The sequence below is a fragment of the Pinus tabuliformis genome, chromosome 7, assembly GCF_031772625.1.
Source record: "Pinus tabuliformis cultivar Carrire ecotype Pingquan chromosome 7, CPIR1, whole genome shotgun sequence".
In the NCBI taxonomy this organism is placed as follows: Eukaryota; Viridiplantae; Streptophyta; class Pinopsida; order Pinales; family Pinaceae; genus Pinus; species Pinus tabuliformis.
Window position 1 is genome coordinate 862,963,757 of NC_142293.1, and position 20,499 is coordinate 862,984,255.

The window sequence follows — 20,499 nt, forward strand, 5'->3', positions numbered from 1 at the left end:
CCCTCAGGATCTTTACACTGCTGGCATTCAATAACTGCAGAAGTTTGGTGGGATCCTTGGTCTAATAGACCAATTAAAATAAGATTGTTGGTGGTGATAGGGAATGGTGTAGGTGTGGAATTCAAGGACCCTACCAATTGGTATATACATTTCTACTCCCCGCCATCCAGGTGCCCCAATCATTTGTCGAGTAGTATCACCTTATGGATTGGCATATCAATTTCCCAATGAGATTTCTGTGACGGGAGGAGTTGACCATCAAACTTCGATGCCTGGTGGAGTGTAATAACTGGTTACTTACCTACCCATTCTCAATATAACACAGACAAGAGAAATATATATGAATCCATATTATAAAAAGATGGGAACTCATTTGATCAAGGACAAACATCCATACCCTGGCTCGATCATACTGTCGAGTTCGTCTGCATTGAATCGGATTAGAGGATTGTCCATCAGACATTATTTATATGGAGCTCCACCAACCAAATCTAGATAAATCCACATCGGTTGTGCCTATCGATAGACCTTTACACTAAATGGAGAGTCATTCGCCATTTGATGAAATGGACTTTGATGTGGACAACTTAATGGAAGTTACAGTGGCAGTCGAATAGGGTTCTACCTTGCGAGGTCATAAGTATAAGCCAAAACAGGGGATTTTTGTGAAGCAATTAACAGAAAGGAGGAAGGAAAATCCAAAGACAATACCCATAAATGAATTGGACAAAGGAATCCTCCTTTCCAATAATTTGAACACAACTTTAGAGCTCCCTCCACAGAATATCCACTATCTGAATGCCAGAGGCAGAGACAAGGGCAAGAATCCTATCAAAGAAATGGAGGAAGTTCAAAAATTAATATTAGGAGTTGACCTTTACTAGGAAAATGTGGTCTGTCTAAGAAAAAGGATGCTAGCAGGGCGATGGGAGTTCATCCTGATGAACGGGGTTCAAATGAAGGAGTGGATTCAAAAACATTGGTCTTCCCTTCTGGGATATAGACCCAAAGTAAGTGTTATGGTAAATGGGTGGTTTGGATTTCATTTTCTCAAAGAAGAAGATGCAGCAAAGATCATTGCATTTCCCTGGGTCAAAGGAAGAGGTTTTCTAGTTCTTCAGAATTGGAAAGTTGGGTTCGATCCAGTGATGGAGGTTCCCAAGAGGAAAATAATTTGGGCCAAACTGCCTAGCCTTCCTATAGAACTATGGACAAAGGGGGCGATTCAAGAAATTTCCAACAAAATAGGTAAACTATATTATGTAGATGAAGGGTGTGTGGGGTTGCTTGATAAGAAAGAAGCATGGTTCCTGGTGGAGGTGAACCTTGCAGGTGGATTACCAGTGGAAATTGACATCTATTGGGCTACTTTCTCTATCTGTCAACAAGTTGATTACTGGGGAATACCCTTTAGATGTTTGGAATGTCATCAAACTGGTCACTTGTTGGCAAATTTCCCATTCAGATTTAGAGGTAAGAGGGGGATAACAAAGAAACTCAATCTTGACCAGAGGTTGCCTATTGGTCGACACACCATCAGGATACAGGAAGGTATACCTCAAATATCTACAAATATTGCTTCTAATGGTTCCCCTATTGTGGAAACAAATCCAGAAAGCGAGACAGGGGTGGTACATGGTGTATATTTAGAGCCAAATGCTGACAAAGGAATAAATCAAGTAAGTGAAAAATCCAAACATATGGCCACTCAAACTCCAACAAAGAGGAAAGACATTGCTAGTGATAAATCGACCAAGAAATCCAGCATGCACTCATTACTATCTATGATATGCAATAGAATGGAGCTAGAAAATTCTTCATCTCCAATATCGACTGATATGGAATTATTAGCCCTTGTAGAAGATCCGAGACTTGAGTTGGAACCTATAACAGTAAGGAAAAATGTATTCCATAACATGGAGATGGCAGACGACAGGGGAAGGGACAGAGCTGAACCTAGCAATAGAAGGAAAAGTATTAAACTAGCGATAAATCGACCAAGAAATCCAGCATGCACTCATTACTATCTATGATATGCAATAGAATGGAGCTAGAAAATTCTTCATCTCCAATATCGACTGATATGGAATTATTAGACCTTGTAGAAGATCCGAGACTTGAGTTGGAACCTATAACAGTAAGGAAAAATGTATTCCATAACATGGAGATGGCAGACGACAGGGGAAGGGACAGAGCTGAACCTAGCAATAGAAGGAAAAGTATTAAAAAATATAGGAATATTACACCAAGCGGAGAGTTGGAGTCAGAATTAAATTGTCAATTCTCGGAAGCATTGGAAGAGGTACTATAGCCGGCCATTGTTCCTAGCCCTTCAAATGCATCTGATGACTCCCCTGTATTCACTACCTTCCAAGATAATAGAGCACCATTTCCCGCGACAAACTCTTCCCAGTGAGAATTATGTCCTTGAACATAAAAGGGCTAGGATCTTCCCAAACAATAACATCCCTGAAACACAACATCAAATAAAAAAATCCACTATTGTTCAAGTTTTAGATATTCTCCTCAGAATTTTCCCTTCATTGTGTGTGTGTGCCATAAGTGCGAATGGAAACTCAGGGGGCCTGGCATCATTACGGGATCCCTCTGTCGTTTATTTTCAGGTCTATCATTCATGTGCTCAGATTTTATTGTCATGATATGGTCTCGGTATCACCAATAGATTCAGTATTTTGAATATATATTCGCCATACAATAATCAGAAGGCCCTTTGGGAGCAGGTAGATTCAACTCGCATACTTGATATTCGCCCAATTATTGTTGCTGGGGATTTAAATTTCACTACTGCTGAGAAGGAAGTCGGGGTGAGAAAGCAATCCTGGATCCTTTGGCAAACTATCTCAAGGAGCTCTTTGACCACAAAGCTCTTATAGGCATTGTCCCCTTTCCTCTTTGCCCGACTTGGCGTAATGGGCGCATTAGAGAGGAAGGCATAGCAAAAACAATTGATAGATTTTTTGTGGATTTGTTACTATGCCAGAGGATGAATAACTGATAGTCCCAGAACTTCTTCTCAGAGGTATTGAGCCATGAAGCAATAACACTAGAATGGCAAGTTGATCAGGAACCAAGCAAGTTTCCATTTAAATTTAACCATGTTTGGTTAAATGAACCTAATTTCCAAGAATTGGTCAACATGAACTGGTCCTAGTCGATGCCATTACATATTTCTGATCCTATATAGAAGATTCATTTCAAGCTTAAGAGAATGAAAATAGAGGTAATGGAATGGTTGAGGAAACGTAAAAAGCAGTATAATAAGGAACTGTTGGATACTGATAGTGAAATTGTTAGCTTAATGGACCCAATAGCTCCTGCCTATTTCTTTGACCACCAACATAAATCTATATGAAACCTGGTAATGAGAAAAGAGAAAATTCTCAAACTACAAGAGGAGGAATGACATCAAAGAAGCAGGCTAGTATGGATAAAAATTGGAGACAGGAATACCAAATTTTTCCAACGGGTCGCATCTAAAAGGAAACAAAATAATACTATATGGATAATAAAAAATGGTGAAGGGATCATTCTCTCCATTGTTGAAGGAATAAAAAAAAATCTTTGAAACATTTCAACAATCATTTCAAGGAAGCATAAGGTGATCACATGGAATAAAAAATGGAATTGGTCAATTTGTTCCCACAAATGGTAAGTGAGGAGAATTCAACTATGATGGATGATCCAATTTCAAGTGAGGAGCTCCAATAAAATCTCAAGGAAATGGCCAAGGAAAAAAGTCCAAGGCTTGATGGATACTCTGTTGACATATTCCTACATTTTTTCGATTTGATGGGTCCTGAGGTAGTCACAATAGAAAAAGTTGTTAGAATTTATGGGCAAACTCTAGGTGTATTCAATTCTACTTTTTTAACATTAAGCCCCAAAAAATATAAATCTATTTGATTTGATGAATTCAGACCCATTTTATTATGTAACTCTATATATAAGATGATATCCAAACTGATAGCCAATATAATCAAAAAAATATTGTCCCCTCATATCTCGGTGAAGAAATTTGGCTTTTTGTCTAACAAAAGAATCCAGGATGTTGTTGCTCTTGCTCAAGAGTGCATGCACTCAATAAAATCTATAAAATTAAAAGCATGTCTACTAAAAATTTATCGCATTCAAGCATATGATTACGTGGTTGGGAATTCATGATCATGATCTTATATAAAATTGTCTTTGCACATAGGCATGTTCAATGGATTAAGCCGTGCTTATCCACTACTTCAATGGTTTTGCTTATCAAAGGTGAACCCACTTCATTCTTCAAGATACATTGGGGACTTCATCAAGGTTGTGCATTGTCTCCCTTACTATTCATACTTGTAATGGATGCATTTAGTAGAGGTATAAAAGCCAAGATGGAGTCTGGTCTTATTATATGCTGGAAGGCTGCCAACAATTACACAATGTCAGATATATTATTCTTGGATGACGTCCTCTGTGTGGGGATTGTTGGCATTGTGGTACTGATTTAGAGCTATGGCACAGGTGTTGTCCTTGATGGCCACTCACTTTGGTGACAGATCTCAGTACAGGCTCTCAGAATGAAGGAAAAAGATATATACGCAGGTTCACCTAGACGAAGGCATGTATACACGTGGGTTAGACGTTACAAAGGCGTGTATGTGTATACACGCACTTTTACGCAAGGAAAAGCGCGTATATGTTGGAGAACTTACTTTTGGTCCGTGGTATTTAGTCCTTGGTATTTGAACCTATGGTTTTGGACCATGGTATCTCGTCAGAAGTGTTGATCCCAAGTATTGGGTCCATGGTATTGTTTTATTATGGTTTTGGACCGTGGTATTTTGAAAGGCTTAAGACTATAAAAGAGGAAGGAGATCATTTGGCAATGTATCATCGGAATTAATTGAATATGTGATAAAGGGCTAGATCTGGAATATTGGTTATTGGGATATGCTGCAAATCTGGATCTGAATGAAGGAGGAACCTGAGTGCAAAGAGAAGGATAAGTTCTATTGATGGATCATAATCTTAAGGCTTGAATAATTGTATCTTTGTATGATTTTGATCCGTTATATGTGGTGCATGCTTGATCTATAAATCTGGTAATCTGGGTTAATTAAGATCTGAATATTTGAAATTATCCTTTATAGATCTGTACGCAGGTTCAGTGAAGTGAAGACACGTATACACGCCGTTTCTGTGAGTAAAAACAGCGTATACGCAGGTTGGTCCAAACGCAGAAGCGTATGCACGCAGGTTTCTAGTTATTGAAGTAGCATACATCTCTTGAGTTGTGTTCTAGTTGCTTCTGTTTGTTGGCGCAGTGTTCTGGGAATTCGGTGTGTGATTACTGTTACTGTGTTCTGGGTACAGCTGTTAGAGAAGTGTCTACTTGATTAAGTTATAATTGGTGAACAGGAGATTGTTTGATGCATAAATTCTTGATGATTGATTGATGTTCATGGATCTAGTCTGAAAATTTATGAAACGTGGTCCTTGGAAGAAAGAGAAGGTTGTAGCCTTCAGTAGGCCAGCACCTACATACTAGTATCTTGGCTAGTGCAAGAGCTAAGGGGGTTGTAGCTCCCTTCCAAGAGAAGCTAGAGAACGAGAGAGGGTTGTAGCTCTCTGCAGGTTGCAGCCTGCGTATTGGTAAAGGACTGCACCAGTAGATTGTAAAAAGAAGTTTCTAATTAAAAGAAGATAGAGATGAATTGTAGCAGGTGGTTTTCACCCACATTGGGTTTCCACTTTATATCTTGTGTTCTTGTGTGTGATTGTCTTTAGCTCTGTTTTACTATTTCCGGTTACTGTTTTATTTGATTCTGATACACAGATTAATGATCAACATCTGTAAGATAAATTAAATTATAAATCTGCATTGTATACGTGGGTTTCCTTCTCTGTAGTTGCGTATATACGTGGTTTTATCTAACTGAAGTAGCGTATATGATCTGGGTTTAAAAAGAAAATAATTGACTTGATAATACTGATTCACCCCCCCTCTCAGTATTATTTCCAACGATTGGTATCAGAGCAGGTCCTTCTGAGGAAGCTTGATCGCTTGAAGGAAGATCCGTCATCATGAGCAACTACGAGAGAGAAGCATCTATGAGGCCACCAATTTTTGATGGGACCAACTTCGTCTATTGGAAGGTAAGAGTTACAGCATATCTTCAATCTCTTGGTACAGAAGTATGGGATATTATAGATACAGGGTATACTTTTCCATCCACAACTCCTACAGATCCGGCTGGTAAGAAGCAGTATGAAACAAATGCAAAGGCTCTCAATACTCTATTAGGATGTCTATCTCAATCAGAATTCGTCAAGATTATGTAGTATAAATCCGCAAAAGAAATATGGGACAAGATTGTTCTGAGCTATGAAGGAGATGAATAGGTAAAAAGAGCAAAACTTCAAACCCTCAGAATTCAGTATGAAAATCTTAGAATGCACAATGATGAAAGTGTGGCTAACTATTTCCTTTGTGTAGATGAGATTGTTAATTGTATGAAAAACTTGGGTGAAGATATAAAAGAGGCTGTTGTGGTTGAAAAGGTTCTAAGATCTTTGTCTCCTAAGTTTGAATCTAAAGTTTCTGCAATAGAAGAAAAAGAGAATCTATGAAACCTTACCATGTCACAGCTATGCGGAATTCTGACTGCTTATGAAATAAGGAAAGGAGGACCATCAGAAAAGAGAGAAGCTATTTTCAAGGCTTCAGGCAAAGGAGATTACTATGAGTCATGACACATGTCAGAAGAAGAGGAAGAATCAAATTTTGTTAAGAACCTTCAACGGGGTGCTGGAAGATTCAGAGGTAAGTTACCTTTCAAATGCTTTGCTTGTGGAAGAGTCGGTCACTATGCTGCCAAATGTCCTCATAAGGATAAGATTGACAAGGGTAAGGAACCTGTTAGATGGAACAAGAAACATAATGTAAATAAGAAAAGCTATTACACTCATGAAGATAGTGATGGACTTTCAAATAGTGACGAAGATGAACAAGGTAATAAATATAAACTTTTAATGGCTTTTGAAGATGATGATTTTGTGGATGCTATAGATGAAGAAAGTCTTTATGAAGAGATTTCTAGACTCAAAATTTGTTAAAAAGAGAAGATTGTGATCATAGATACTCTACAATTCCAACTCGCTGAAAAGGAAAAACATCATGAAAAGTTAGAATGTGAAATTGTGGGATTGAGAAAACAAAAGCTCTTAATCTTAGATTTGTTAAAGGATCTGACACTTTAGATGAGATTATCAAAGTGCAGCGCTCTCCACTAATCAAGACAGGTCTGGGATATAATGAAGAAACAACTCAAGTGCAGAAACCATCTACCTCCAAGAGTTATCTTGATGCTGCAAGGAGAAGTGAACAAAGACCCAATGGAAATCACCAGATAAATCAGGGACAATTTACCTCAAGAATGAACAAAGACTACCAGGTAAATCAGGGGCAATCTACTTTAAGGACAAACAGAAGCTACAACTAGCCACAGGTGAAACCTTCTCAATTTGCCTCAAGAATGGATGTCAATAGGAACTACAATCATTTGGCCGGTAGATTTGATAATCACGGGAGTTTCTTCAATGGCCAATGTTTTTCTTGTCCTAACTTTGGTCACAAAGAAGCTCAATGTGTTTCTTATAAGACAATCATGACTAGAGAAGCTCATAAACAGAGGAGTATGACTGGGATCATGAAAAGGACCTACAACAACTTCTCTGCTCTTGAAAATGAAATAGAATGTTCTATTTGTAACAATTTCGATCATGAAGATTCTGAATGCAGGAGCAGGTTTCAGCAGACAACTCATAAGGAGCAAGCCTCAAGTGCCAAATCATGGAGAATAAAATAACCACAACCAGAAAGATGTGGTATAGCCTTATATGCGAAAGGGCAGGAAAATCAATGGTACATCGACAGTGGATGTTCGAAACATATGACAGGTGATAAAGAAAAACTTCAGTCATATAGTGCCTTAGAGAAGGAGAAGAAGGTCTATTTTGGAAATGACACCCCTGCTCTCATAAAAGGTAAAGGTTCTATTCAGTTGAAAGAAAGGGTCAAAGCTGGAAATGTCATGTATGTTGATGGATTAAAGCATAATCTATTAAGTGTCAGCCAGATGTGAGATCAAGGAACTGAGGCAATATTTCGACCAAATGGATGTAGTGTTTGTGATCTTGATACAGGAAAAATAGTGATCAAAGGCGTAAGGACTCCAAATAATTTATACATATTCAAAGAAGGAAAACATCAATGCTATCTGAGCAAGAATGATGAACACTGGCTATGGCACAGAATATTGGGGCATCTTAGTTTCTCACAGGTAAGGAAAGCATGCAAATACCAGGCAGTTCGTAGTCTTCCAGACATTAGAATTCCAGACAATACAATATGCAAATCATGTCAGTTTGTTAAGTAAACCAGAACTAACTTTCCTGAGAAGGAAGGATCAGCCAGCAGGCCACTTGAACTTGTCCATACTGATGTATGTGGTCCATCTACGAAAAGGTCACCTCGAGGAGAAGAATACTTTATATTATTCATTGATGACTATTCCAGGATGTGTTGGATAGGACTTATGAAGCACAAAGACGAAGCCTTTGAAAAGTTCAAATCATTCAAAGCCTTGGTGGAGAACGAATCAGATCACAGAATCAAATGCCTTAGGTCTGATCGAGGAGGAGAATTTACCTCGAATGAATTTTTCGATTTTTGTGAAGAACATGGAATCAGAAGGGAATTCTCTACAGCTAGGACTCCTCAGCAAAATGGAGTAGTACAAAGGATGAACAGAACGGTTCAACAAATGGCTCGTGCTATGCTTGATGATTCTGGAACTCCAGCAACCTTCTGGGGTGAAGCCGCATTTGCTGCAGTTGTTATTCTCAACAAAACGAATGTCCAGGTGAACAACACTCAAACTCCACATGAGCTCTGGTATAGTGAGACTCCTTCGGTAAAATATTTCAAAATTTTGGAAGCAAATGCTATATCAAAAATACTGATGAGAATCTTGGCAAGTTTGAACCTAGAGCAGATGAAGGCATTCTCCTTGGTTAGTCTCCTCACAGCAAAGCTTACAAGTGTTACAATAAAAGGCTTGGAAAAATTGTTGAAAGTATTGATGTAGTAATTGATGAAGAAGAAAGCACTCCTAGGAAGGTAAGATTTGAAGATTTCGAAGATGATGAGGACTATCCTTCAACATCAAATCAGACTTATGATGAAGAAGAAGCTCAAGAGGCACCAGAAGAATAGATAAGTAAGACTCCATCCAGGTATGTTCAGAAGAATCATCCAGAATCTCAAATTTTGGGGCAAAAAGAGGCAAGTATACAAACAAGAAGAACAATTGCAGAAGCCTCAAGCTATTTGGCTTTGCTCTCCTCCACTGAACCACAAAATGTAAAAGAGGCATGCAAAGATGAATGCTGGGTCAAGGCAATGGATGAAGAACTTGAGCAGATTGAAAAGAATAACACTTGGGAGTTGGTTCCTAGACCAAAAGATAAGAATGTAATAGGGACAAAATGGATCTTCAAAAACAAGTTGAATGAAAATGGGGAAGTGATTAGAAACAAGGCCAGACATGTTTGTAAAGGGTATGCTCAACAAGAAGGAAGAGACTTTGAAGAAATTTTTGCTCCTGTTGCTAGACTTGAGGCCATCAGAATGTTCCTTGCTCTCTCTAGCTTTCAGAAGTTCAAAGTATTTCAAATGGACGTGAAATCAGCCTTTCTGAATGGAGACTAAGAAGAAGAAGTGTACATTGAGCAACCAGATGGTTTCATTCTTGGGAATGATCCAAATCTTGTATGCAGACTAAAGAAGGCTCTCTATGGTCTTAAACAGGCTCCAAGAGCTTGGTATTATCATCTAGACAAATATCTTCATCAACAAGGTTTCTCAAAAGGATCAGCAGATAGCAATCTTTATATAAAAATTGAAAATAAAAAATTGCTAATACTTGTTGTGTATGTTGATGATATTATCTTTGGTAGCAATGAAGAAGCTATGAGTCAAAGCTTTGCCTTGGTGATGCAGAAAGAATTCAAAATGTCCTTGCTTGGACAACTGACATATTTTCTTGGATTACAAATCCAACAAAATGAAGGTGATATCTTTTTGTCTCAAACCAAGTATCTCAAGCAGATCTTGAATAAGTATGGCATGGAAGATGCAAAACCAGTATGTACCCCTATGGTTACAGGATGCAGCCTTAGTGCAAATGATGAATCAGTAGCAGTGCATCAACCAGCCTATAGATCCATGATTGGAAGTCTGCTTTATCTGACAGGTACCCGACCATACATCATGCATGAAGTGGGAATGGTTGGGAAATTTCAAGCAAATCCAAAGGAAACTCATCTTCAGGTAGTGAAGAGAATTTTCAAGTATCTTCAAGGAACTCAAAACTATGGCTTATGGTATCCTAGAGATACAGATCTCACTCTTCATGCTTATACAGATGCAGATTGGGCTGGAAGCTTGGATGACAGAAAGAGCACAAGTGGTGGTGCATTCTTTATGGGTTCCAGATTAGTATCTTGGTTCAGTGAGAAACAGAGTTCGATTGCTTTATCTACAGCTGAAGGGGAATATGTGGCTGCTGCATCTTGCTGCACTCAACTCCTTTGGATGATGCAAACCTTGCAAGATTTTCAAATCACTTGTACACCACCTATCTCCATCTTATGTGATAATACAAGTGCAATCAGCGTTTTAAAGAACCCAATCATGCATTCAAAGACCAAGCACATACCTATCAAATATCATTTTCGCCGAGAACAAGTGCTGGAACAAAAGGTCAAGCTGGAGTATGTTCCCTCTAAGGAACAAGTTGCTGATATACTCACCAAACCACTACCCAGGGAACTTTTGAATACCTTAGACAGAAGTTGGGAGTAGTTGATGCATCATCTTGCTATTAAAACTTGTCTGTTTCAGAGAAAAATGGGTGTATGCGAGTTGCCTGAGGAGGATCCGCGTACATACGCCAGTTTATGCAAAGACAGTTGCGTATATGGAGGCTTGATGGATATCAGTAGGGATAGGCTCTGGTTGAAGATAGTCTGATATGGGTCTGACAGAGACCATCTGGCACAGGTTCAGGGGGAGCAGATAAACTTCTAATGATGCATTGTTGGCATTATCTTAGAAGCTTTTGGTTCAAGTTCACAACTGTTGTTGGTTTCAGGTGGAACAAATGCAGAGGGAGAACAGAAGGAAAACATGGTTGCTGATCTGAATGGTGATTGACAGATGCTGCTGATATCAGTTATTGGTGACTTTCATAAGTCTTGCTCTAGATATTTCGTCTCTATGTCATGTATCTCTTTTATGGTGTCAAGGTCATGTAACGACCTATTTTGGTTTCCCCACTATGCCTGGGATGAAGATGTAATGTACTTGGTTGACATATGTAAATTTCTGATGTATCCCCACTTGGTTGGGTGATGGATGTATTTATTGAGTCTTTTGATTATAGGAAGGTCTTTTATGATGTATAAGTCATGGTTCTTCTTGAAGAACATCTTTTTGCAGATCTTGCCTACAGTCAGGGGGAGCATGGTCAGCACAGCAGGGCAGAGATTTCAGCATGTACTTAGGGGGAGCACAACCCTTTGCACTTGATGACAAAGGGGGAGAATGACTTTGAGGATCTTGGGGTTGCCATCAAGTCCAAAGGGGGAGATTGTTGGCATTGTGGCACTGATTTAGAGCTATGGCACAAATGTTGTCCTTGATGACAACTCACTTTGGTGACAGATCTCAGTACAGGCTCTCAGAATGAAGGAAAAAGATATAGACGCAGGTTCACCTAGACGAAGGCGCGTATACACGCAGGTTAGACATTACAAAGGCACGTATGTGTATACACGCACTTTCACGCAAGGAAAAGCGTGTATATGTTGGAGAACTTACTTTTGGTATGTGGTATTTAGTCCTTGGTATTTGAACCTATGGTTTTGGACCATGGTATCTCGTCAGAAGTGTTGATCCCAAGTATTGGGTCCATGGTATTGTTTTATTATGGTTTTGGACCGTGGTATTATGAAAGGCCCAAGACTATAAAAGAGGAAGGAGATCATTTGGAAATGTATCATCGGAATTAATTGAATATCTGATAAAGGGTTAGATCTGGAATATTGGTTATTGGGATATGTTGCAGATCTGGATCTGAATGAAGGAGGAACCTGAGCGCAAAGAGAAGGATAAGTTCTATTGATGGGTCATAATCTTAAGGCTTGAATAATTGTATCTTTGTATGATTTTGATCTGTTATATGTGGCGCATGCTTGATCTATAAATCTGGTAATCTGGGTTAATTAAGATCTGAATATTTGAAATTATCCTTTTTAGATCTGTACGCAGGTTCACTGAAGTAAAGGCGCGTATACACGCCATTTCTGTGAGTAAAAATAGCGTATACGCAGGTTGGTCCAAACGCAGAAGCGTATGCATGCAGGTTTCTAGTTATTGAAGTAGCGTACATCTCTTGAGTTGTGTTCTAGCTGCTTCTGTTTGTTGGTGCAGTGTTCTGGGTTCAGAATCTGGTGTGTGATTACTGTTACTGTGTTCTGGGTACAGCTGTCAGAGAAGTGTCTACTTGATTTAGCTCTAATTGGTGAAAAGGAGATTGTTTGATGTAGAAATTCTTGATGATTGATTGATGTTCATGGATCTAGTCTGAAAATTTATGAAACGTGGTCCCTGGAAGAAAGAGAAGGTTGTAGCCTTCAGTATGCCAGCACCTACATACTAGTATCTTGGCTAGTGCAAGAGCTAAGGGGGTCGTAGCTCCCTTCCAGGAGAAGTTGGAGAACGAGAGAGGGTTGTAGCTCTCTGCAGGTTGCAGCCTGCGTACTAGTAAAGGACTGCACCAGTACATTGTAAAAAGAAGTTTCTAATTAAAAGAAGATAGAGACGAATTGCAGTAGATGGTTTTCACCCACATTGGGTTTCCACCTTATATCTTGTGTTCTTGTGTGTGATTGTCTTCAGCTCTGTTTTACTGTTTCTGGTTACTGTTTATTTGATTCTGATACACAGATTAATGATCAACATCTGTAAGATAAATTAAATTATAAATTTGCATTGTATACGCAGGTTTCCTTCTCTGTAGTTGCGTATATACGTGGTTTTACATAACTAAAGTAGCGTATATGATGTGGGTTTAAAAAGAAAATAATTGACTTGATAATACTGATTCACCCCCCCTCTCAGTATTATTTCCAACAATGGAAAACATAGAGGAGTGGACATCATTCCACAAAGTTTTTTTATCAATTTGGAAAAGCCTTCGATCTTCACATCAACAACAAAAAATCAGAGATTATCACAGATGAGGTTGATGCAGAACATATCCAAAATATCGCAACATTATTTGGAGTGAGAATTCTCCCCCTACACATTGGCTTTAACTATTTGGGATTCTTTTTAAAAGCAGATAAGCACAAAAATCAGGATTGGGATTGGTTGTTTTCAAAATTTGAAAAGAAGCTTCACGGTTGGGAACCTAAGTGGCTTTCCCTTGGAGGTCGGGTCATAGTGATTAAGGTTGTTTTACAAGGCATTCTTGTATATTGGATGCACCTCTTTCACATCCCACAGGCAATCATACAAAAGATCGATGTCCTCATCTCAAAATTTCTTTGGTTTGCTTCCGGTAACTCTATAAAGATACATCTTATGAGGCTATCTCAGATCTCCAAGCCAACACATTTGGGTGGATTGGTCATTTTGGATACCAGAAGGTTCAATTTGGCTCTTTTGGCAACTAACTTATGGAGGGTATTCAATGAACAAGGCTTGTGGCTTAGAATTGGTTTTGGTAAATACATCTCTCAACATAGCATGGATGAATGGGTTAGAGCAAGGGCTCCCTCGAAAGCCCGTTCCTCTATCATATGGCAGTCTCTAAAGAAGGTGATCCATGCTTATGTTGTAACCTTCATTATCTAGTGGGGAATGGAAAAAATGTTTTTATTAGAAGGGATGCCATTAAGTGTGTATCTAGATGCTATATTCTCTCATCTCCATTGATTATTTTCCTAAAACAACAGGGGATTGATACTTTGGCTAGCATGTGAATGGGGGACTATACCCCACTGTCCACCCCAGTATGGTCCCATGCATGGCATCTTGGTATTCCTCATCTCTTTGAAGAGTACTGGGAAAGCTATCGGAACCTACTCTGCCAAGTTGGCATCACTATGTCACAACGTAGGGATCATATTTTATGAAATGGTCACATAGTGAATGGGAGGATTTGTGCCAATGAAGTATATACACTCATGTTGTCATTCATCATGCCCCTTACTTATGTTAACTCAACTGAACATATGTGGTGTTGGAAAGTGCCTTTAAAATTAAAATGCTTTGTCTAGCTAACCATCCACAACCACATTTTGGCTTGGGATAGGATGATCAAATTAGGATTTATCGGTCTTAGAAGATGCATTCTTTGTAGATCAGATGGGGAAGACTGCTACCACCTTTTTGTGAAATGTCCTTTTTCTGGTGTTGTTTTGGAGGAGGTTTCCCATATCCTGGAAGTAAATGTTGTTTGTGAAGTATTTTCTATAACAGATTGTCTCATATCATGGGCCCAACATGTCAGGCCTTACAGGCTTGTCCCATTTTATACATTTTGGGGGATTTGGCGAGCTAGGAACAACCTCATTTTCGAGGGTAAAGTCCCAGATATCAAGATGGTGACCCTCAATATTGTTGCATACTTCAATGAAATTGGTCCATAACATCTAAAAGCTCCTTCTCGAGTAATCACATTAGTTAAATTGGATGGTATATTCCTCATATGTTTCTTTGACGGTGCATCTGTAGGGGGAAGATGTGGTTGTGGTGTATATCTTTGTATTGATCCCTCTTCTCTATATCATTTTTCCCGGTCTCGTGGGTTTTGAGACAATTGCAAGGTAGAGATGACCGCTTTATGGGGTGCTCTTCAATGTGTCTCTTGGATAGGCATTGAGAAGGTTATGATCATTGGAGACTCCCTCTCTATAATTCAGTGGATATAGGGAAAGTGTGATCTGGGTGTCCCTCCTCTATGCAACTGGATGCAATGTATCCGAGATCTGAAGTCTACCTTACCTGATGTGTCATTTCAGCAAGTATACTAGGAACAAAACCTGGAGGTAGACACTCTTTCCAAGCGCGGTTTTGCTCTCTTTGATGGGCATATGGTTTATGAATATGTAGTTGATGGTACTATTTGTAGCCAAGGATATTTTGAGATTTGAAGGAGAGACGTTCCAATCTCTCACTCCCATTTTCAGATCTTCTGCTTTTTCCAGAAATTTTGTATTCTGTCTGTTTATCGATGTTTTGTTATGGTTTTTTCTTTTAGTATGAGTATTTTTTTGGTAGTCTTATTGTAATGTTCTAATGGCATATCAGTGGTCAGTTTTTTGGTTATATTCTAGAGTTTACAATCGAGCTTGGGAAAGGCCTACAAGAGACATATGCTAATGTAAACCAATATTCACTTCTAATGAAGACATGTTTTTTTTTTCTTCTGCAAAAAAGTAGCAAGATAATGAAAACACATGACTGCATATTATAAAATATATTTTAAAAGTTAGTTAGTTAATTAATTAATTATTAAATTTTAAAATAGATTATATATAAAACAACACTTCAAAAAATTAAATGAATTTAGATTCAATTTAAACCTAGATTTATCAACTATTGAGAGAGATCAAATTCAATACATAACATAAAAAATAAATAAATTAAATGACTAAAGTAATTTATTTATTTATTAATTAATCTAGTTGAGCTTAGGTCTCAACTAGCTTCACTGTTGGATAGGATAATGACCTTCCAAACTATAGGATTATAGAGAGATCAAATATATAGAGTTAGGTTGAGTCTAAGTTTCAATTAGCCTTAGTGTTGGATAGAATAATGATTTGTAAAATGTTGTCACTAAAGTTGTGTAAGACTTGGTAGAAGAATCATATTCCAGCTATACGATGTTGTCACCAAAAATGTGTAGAGCTATATTCTCACATATTCACACCTTCAAATCCTTTCCTATAAAATTTGAATAATGATAGAAACTAAGCCATACTCAAATATACTAATCTACACCTTATAACTTAAATAATAGAATTAATTATATATTAAACATTGTGATTCCTCAAGATAGCTGATTTATTAAATTTAGAAATTTAATATATTGTATTATTATACGATTATTAAGTTTATATATATGACCATATATATAGATTTATTCCCTGTTAGCTTTATTTTGTTAATTGAAATAATACGATATATCATATATTCCTTTTGTGGTTTAACTATAGAGGGAAATGGAATACATCTGAATAAAATATGTATTTTTTTTTAAATGTCGATATTTTGATTCCGTGTGTTCTTATTTTGTGTGGTTCGGAGATTTTAAGGCTCCAAGTGACTGATTTATCGTAACAACTGCGAAGCTATAGCAGGGTGTTGATGAGCCTGCTCACGTCTCAGGCTGGATTGCCTACATTCACCGTTTGTATGTTGGACTGTCAACCGAAGAGTTCAACCCGGATCCAAGAGAGGGTGATTTTCTATGTCAAGTTTTGGTTCAACGGTGAAACATGCATGGTGAGATGGAAGCATTCAAATTGTGGGTCATTTCCTTGAATCTGGCCAAAAGAGTTGGTCAACACCAAGCGGCATTGCTAAAAAAATTGGATGTTATACTGGACTTGGCTTTTTTGGTTTCGGATCCAAGGAATTGAAGGAGTCGAATTGCGGGAATCTGGGAAAAAGCAATTGCTTGAATCTGGGAAAAAAAGCTGGGCCAACACTAGAAGCTTTAGCTAAAAATTAGATGTTAAACTCCAATCAGATCTATCAGTTTCGGATCCGAGGAAAAGAGCCTTAATTTTAGGCCTTTTGTCCAACAGTTGTGGTTAACAAGAAGTAAAATTGATATTTGATTTTTCTTCCTGGTCCTTCATGCATATAGCCATCGCTTTTATCATATTTTTCTCCTTTATTTTTAACTGAAACGATGAGCTCAATGTAACCCTTTTTTATAAAAACTACCCCATCTCTTATTAATGTTTGGGATGAATATACTCTCAGATTTATGGGAATAAGTTAAGATAAGTAGAATGCATTCCTATATTATAGTGTATGAGAAATTGGATCTGAAAGAGTGCCTTCAAAACACTGTAAATCATATGAAAAGATGAAAACACTGTAAATCATATGAGAACATGAAGCCATCCCTCTATTCCTCGACTTCAATCCCTTCGTCTATTACTGACACCAGCATTCGGCTGAGGGCAGATTGATGAAATTGGAATTGGAGGTCATTGTGGACGATGTTGGTGTTCATGTCACTAACATCTTCATCTGCCTCAGGGAAGGTGCATGAAAGTCGACTCTAGCTCACCATGGAGATTACACACATTGACCATCCTAGCCAGAGAAGTTGCACTGGTCATTGTCAGCAATAGAGCCATCTTTACCAACGTACTCTCTAAACAAGACTCTGAAGGTGCTTATGTTCTTTTCAACAATTTTTTTTTTTGAAAGATTGAATAATATTTGATAATTCCAAAGGTCGCCATAAAAATTTCAATGTGATGGATCCAAGTTAAAATTATTTTTTCAATATTTTTTACCTATCTTGAGGGTTTTCCTCACTATATAAGCCATTAGAACTAGGACGAATGCTCAGCACCACCACCTCTGCATTTGATTCCAGCTACCGACTGGTTCCCGTCCTCAGAGAAACCAACCATAGGTATGGGAGTTTTTGATCTTCACCAGTCTCGTGGTCCAATTTCTATATATATGTTTTCTATTTTGGATGATCTTCTTCATTTAAAATTACGCAACCAAAAAACAGTATGTTGACATTCTGGACAAATTTTTATTCAATGATTTCCGATAAAGCTTCACACTCCCTGGTGCTACTGCTGTGATTTCTAAGGCCATATTTTAAACTGTTTTTTGCAGGCGTCGTCAGGAGAAAACCCCAAGAATGGCAGACTTACTGTGCGTTCAACTGGAATTATTTTGGTTCCCATGCTATAGCTCTGATGACACAGCGACATAGAGCCGATTTTGCATTGAAGAGCAAGAAACTTTATCGACCTCATCCAGGTTTCTAAACAATACCTTCGAGTATTTGATATTGGCCTGCGACCTGAAGAGGATCATATCATCTCCTACTGTCCAGGTACAAGGAATTTTCCTAGCTTCTCTTCCCTATTTTCTAAATTAGAAGAAATCAATACTACCTTTTAACCAGACGTGTATATAGGCGCACAATTCTTTCTGATTTACTGACTAACTGTTAAATTAGAAGTGTTTCGGAAAATAATTGGTATTAGTATATGGGAAGTTTTTGTTTATTAGGTAAGTTACTCATTTTTGTTTAATTATTTGATTGCTAAGTATAAAAACACAAATATACTTTAATTCTTAAAATATACTCTTAACCATTAAACCAGCTCAATTTGTATTAAAAACCAATTTTAATTAACCAAAATTATAATCTAACTAAAATTTATTTCACTTTCCAAATTATAAAATAATTATACAACATTTTCAATCAAAACAATATAAATCATTAAACAACATTTTCAATCAAAACAATATAAATAATTAAACAACATGTTCAGTCAAAACAATATGATTTGATATTTATGGTTGTTTCTACCCTTATTGAAGGTTGTTTCTTCCCTTATTCAAGGTAAATGTATATGACTTGATATTTATCATTAGTTTATTTGATTTAATATAATTATTATCCCATATGGTTTGTGTTCCTAAATACTATGACGTATAGATAACATAGTAGGATATGTATAGATAATATAGTAGGACATGGTAGTTGAGATATATTGGTTATTAATAATGATATTAATTATATTTATTTTATTTATTAATTTGTTTTTTAAATTTGTTAATAATATTTATTTTTAATTTTTAATTAGGGTATTATTTGTATTAAATCATAATAATGTTTATATAATATCTATAAGTAAGATTCTCACATAATTAATTAGAATTAGTTAATATTTATATGTAAGATTCTCATATAACTAATTAGAATAATTTAATATCTATAAGTAAGGTTTTCACATAACTAATTAGAATATGTTATCACATAAGTTATCATACGTTAAGAAATAGTATTTTGGATTGATCTAAGGTAGAATATGGTAAGCGTGGGATAATTTAATGTATGGCTAGGGTCCACTATTGTAGGGTAAGCTATGGTAGGGTAAGCTTAGTATATGGAAATCTAATGTAAAGTGCATGAGAATCTATGCAAGAGTGAAGAAATTCTCATAAAAAATGTTGCAAATGCTCGTACATGTACACTAGATCCATAAAAATCCAATACTGGAATGCGGGCTACAGATATCATCTCCAACATAAGTCCCTAGCCTCGCCACAACTCAGTATACAATTACCAAGGGCAAGAGTTCTCGTAGCTACCTAAGTGCCAAATGACACATCTATTACAATCCCACTATCCTTTGAGGCATGAGGATATATTTATACAAATGGATCAGGTGACCCTTGAACTTCCTCATAACTCTTCAATTTCCTCATGGGTTCTCACACTTCTAGTTACATTTCCTATTCTTATTTACTTTTACATGAATTTTATCATTTTATACTTCCATGACAAAATAATATTTACAATATGATACAAGGGAAATCATGAATTTTAGAAATATGCTTTGAGTCTAGTTTCTACTTAACTAGGATAGATGAGAATTGTTGGAAATTTTTGGCTTGTATGGGTTGTTGAACAAGGATTGTATCATCTGCTTATTGTGATCAAGCTTGATTTACTAATGGTTCTGCTAGTCGTTGAGTAGTTTGGTTCTTGACTAACACTGGCATTCCACATTTTTCCTAGCCTAGCAAGACACAAAGGCTAGCTCTATGCATTGCTGGAAACCATATCGAAATTCCTTATAATTCCTTGCATAACAATTGTATGAATACACCAACCATCATTGTGAACTCTTTCTCGGAGTAGCTTCCTCAATATCTTCATAATTATAGCCTTAGTCACTCCACTGAGGATTGCATTAAAACAAATATGTTAATCTACACTTACATCAACGTATCCCTTCCATGATTAATTGTAAGGTTACCATATTGTAGAATGAAATTATACCTAAAGAACTTCATTGGTAACAATAACATCTTCCTTTGTTGTTGATCTCTAGTTCTAAATAAAAGGGGTTTATGGGAAATGATAGATTATGTAGTTGTAGAAAATTTTAGTAGTCCAAGAACTTCATCTTTGCATCTTTTAAGGCATATATAAATACTTTACACAAGACTGTAAAGATTATTTTATTTTTGTATAATCCCCTAAAGTGATTATTCCAGGATATAATTTTTTAAATGATACAAATGTATAAGCCTAAATGTTATGCTATATCCCTCAGGGATAAAATTATTCATGTATATGCTAACTC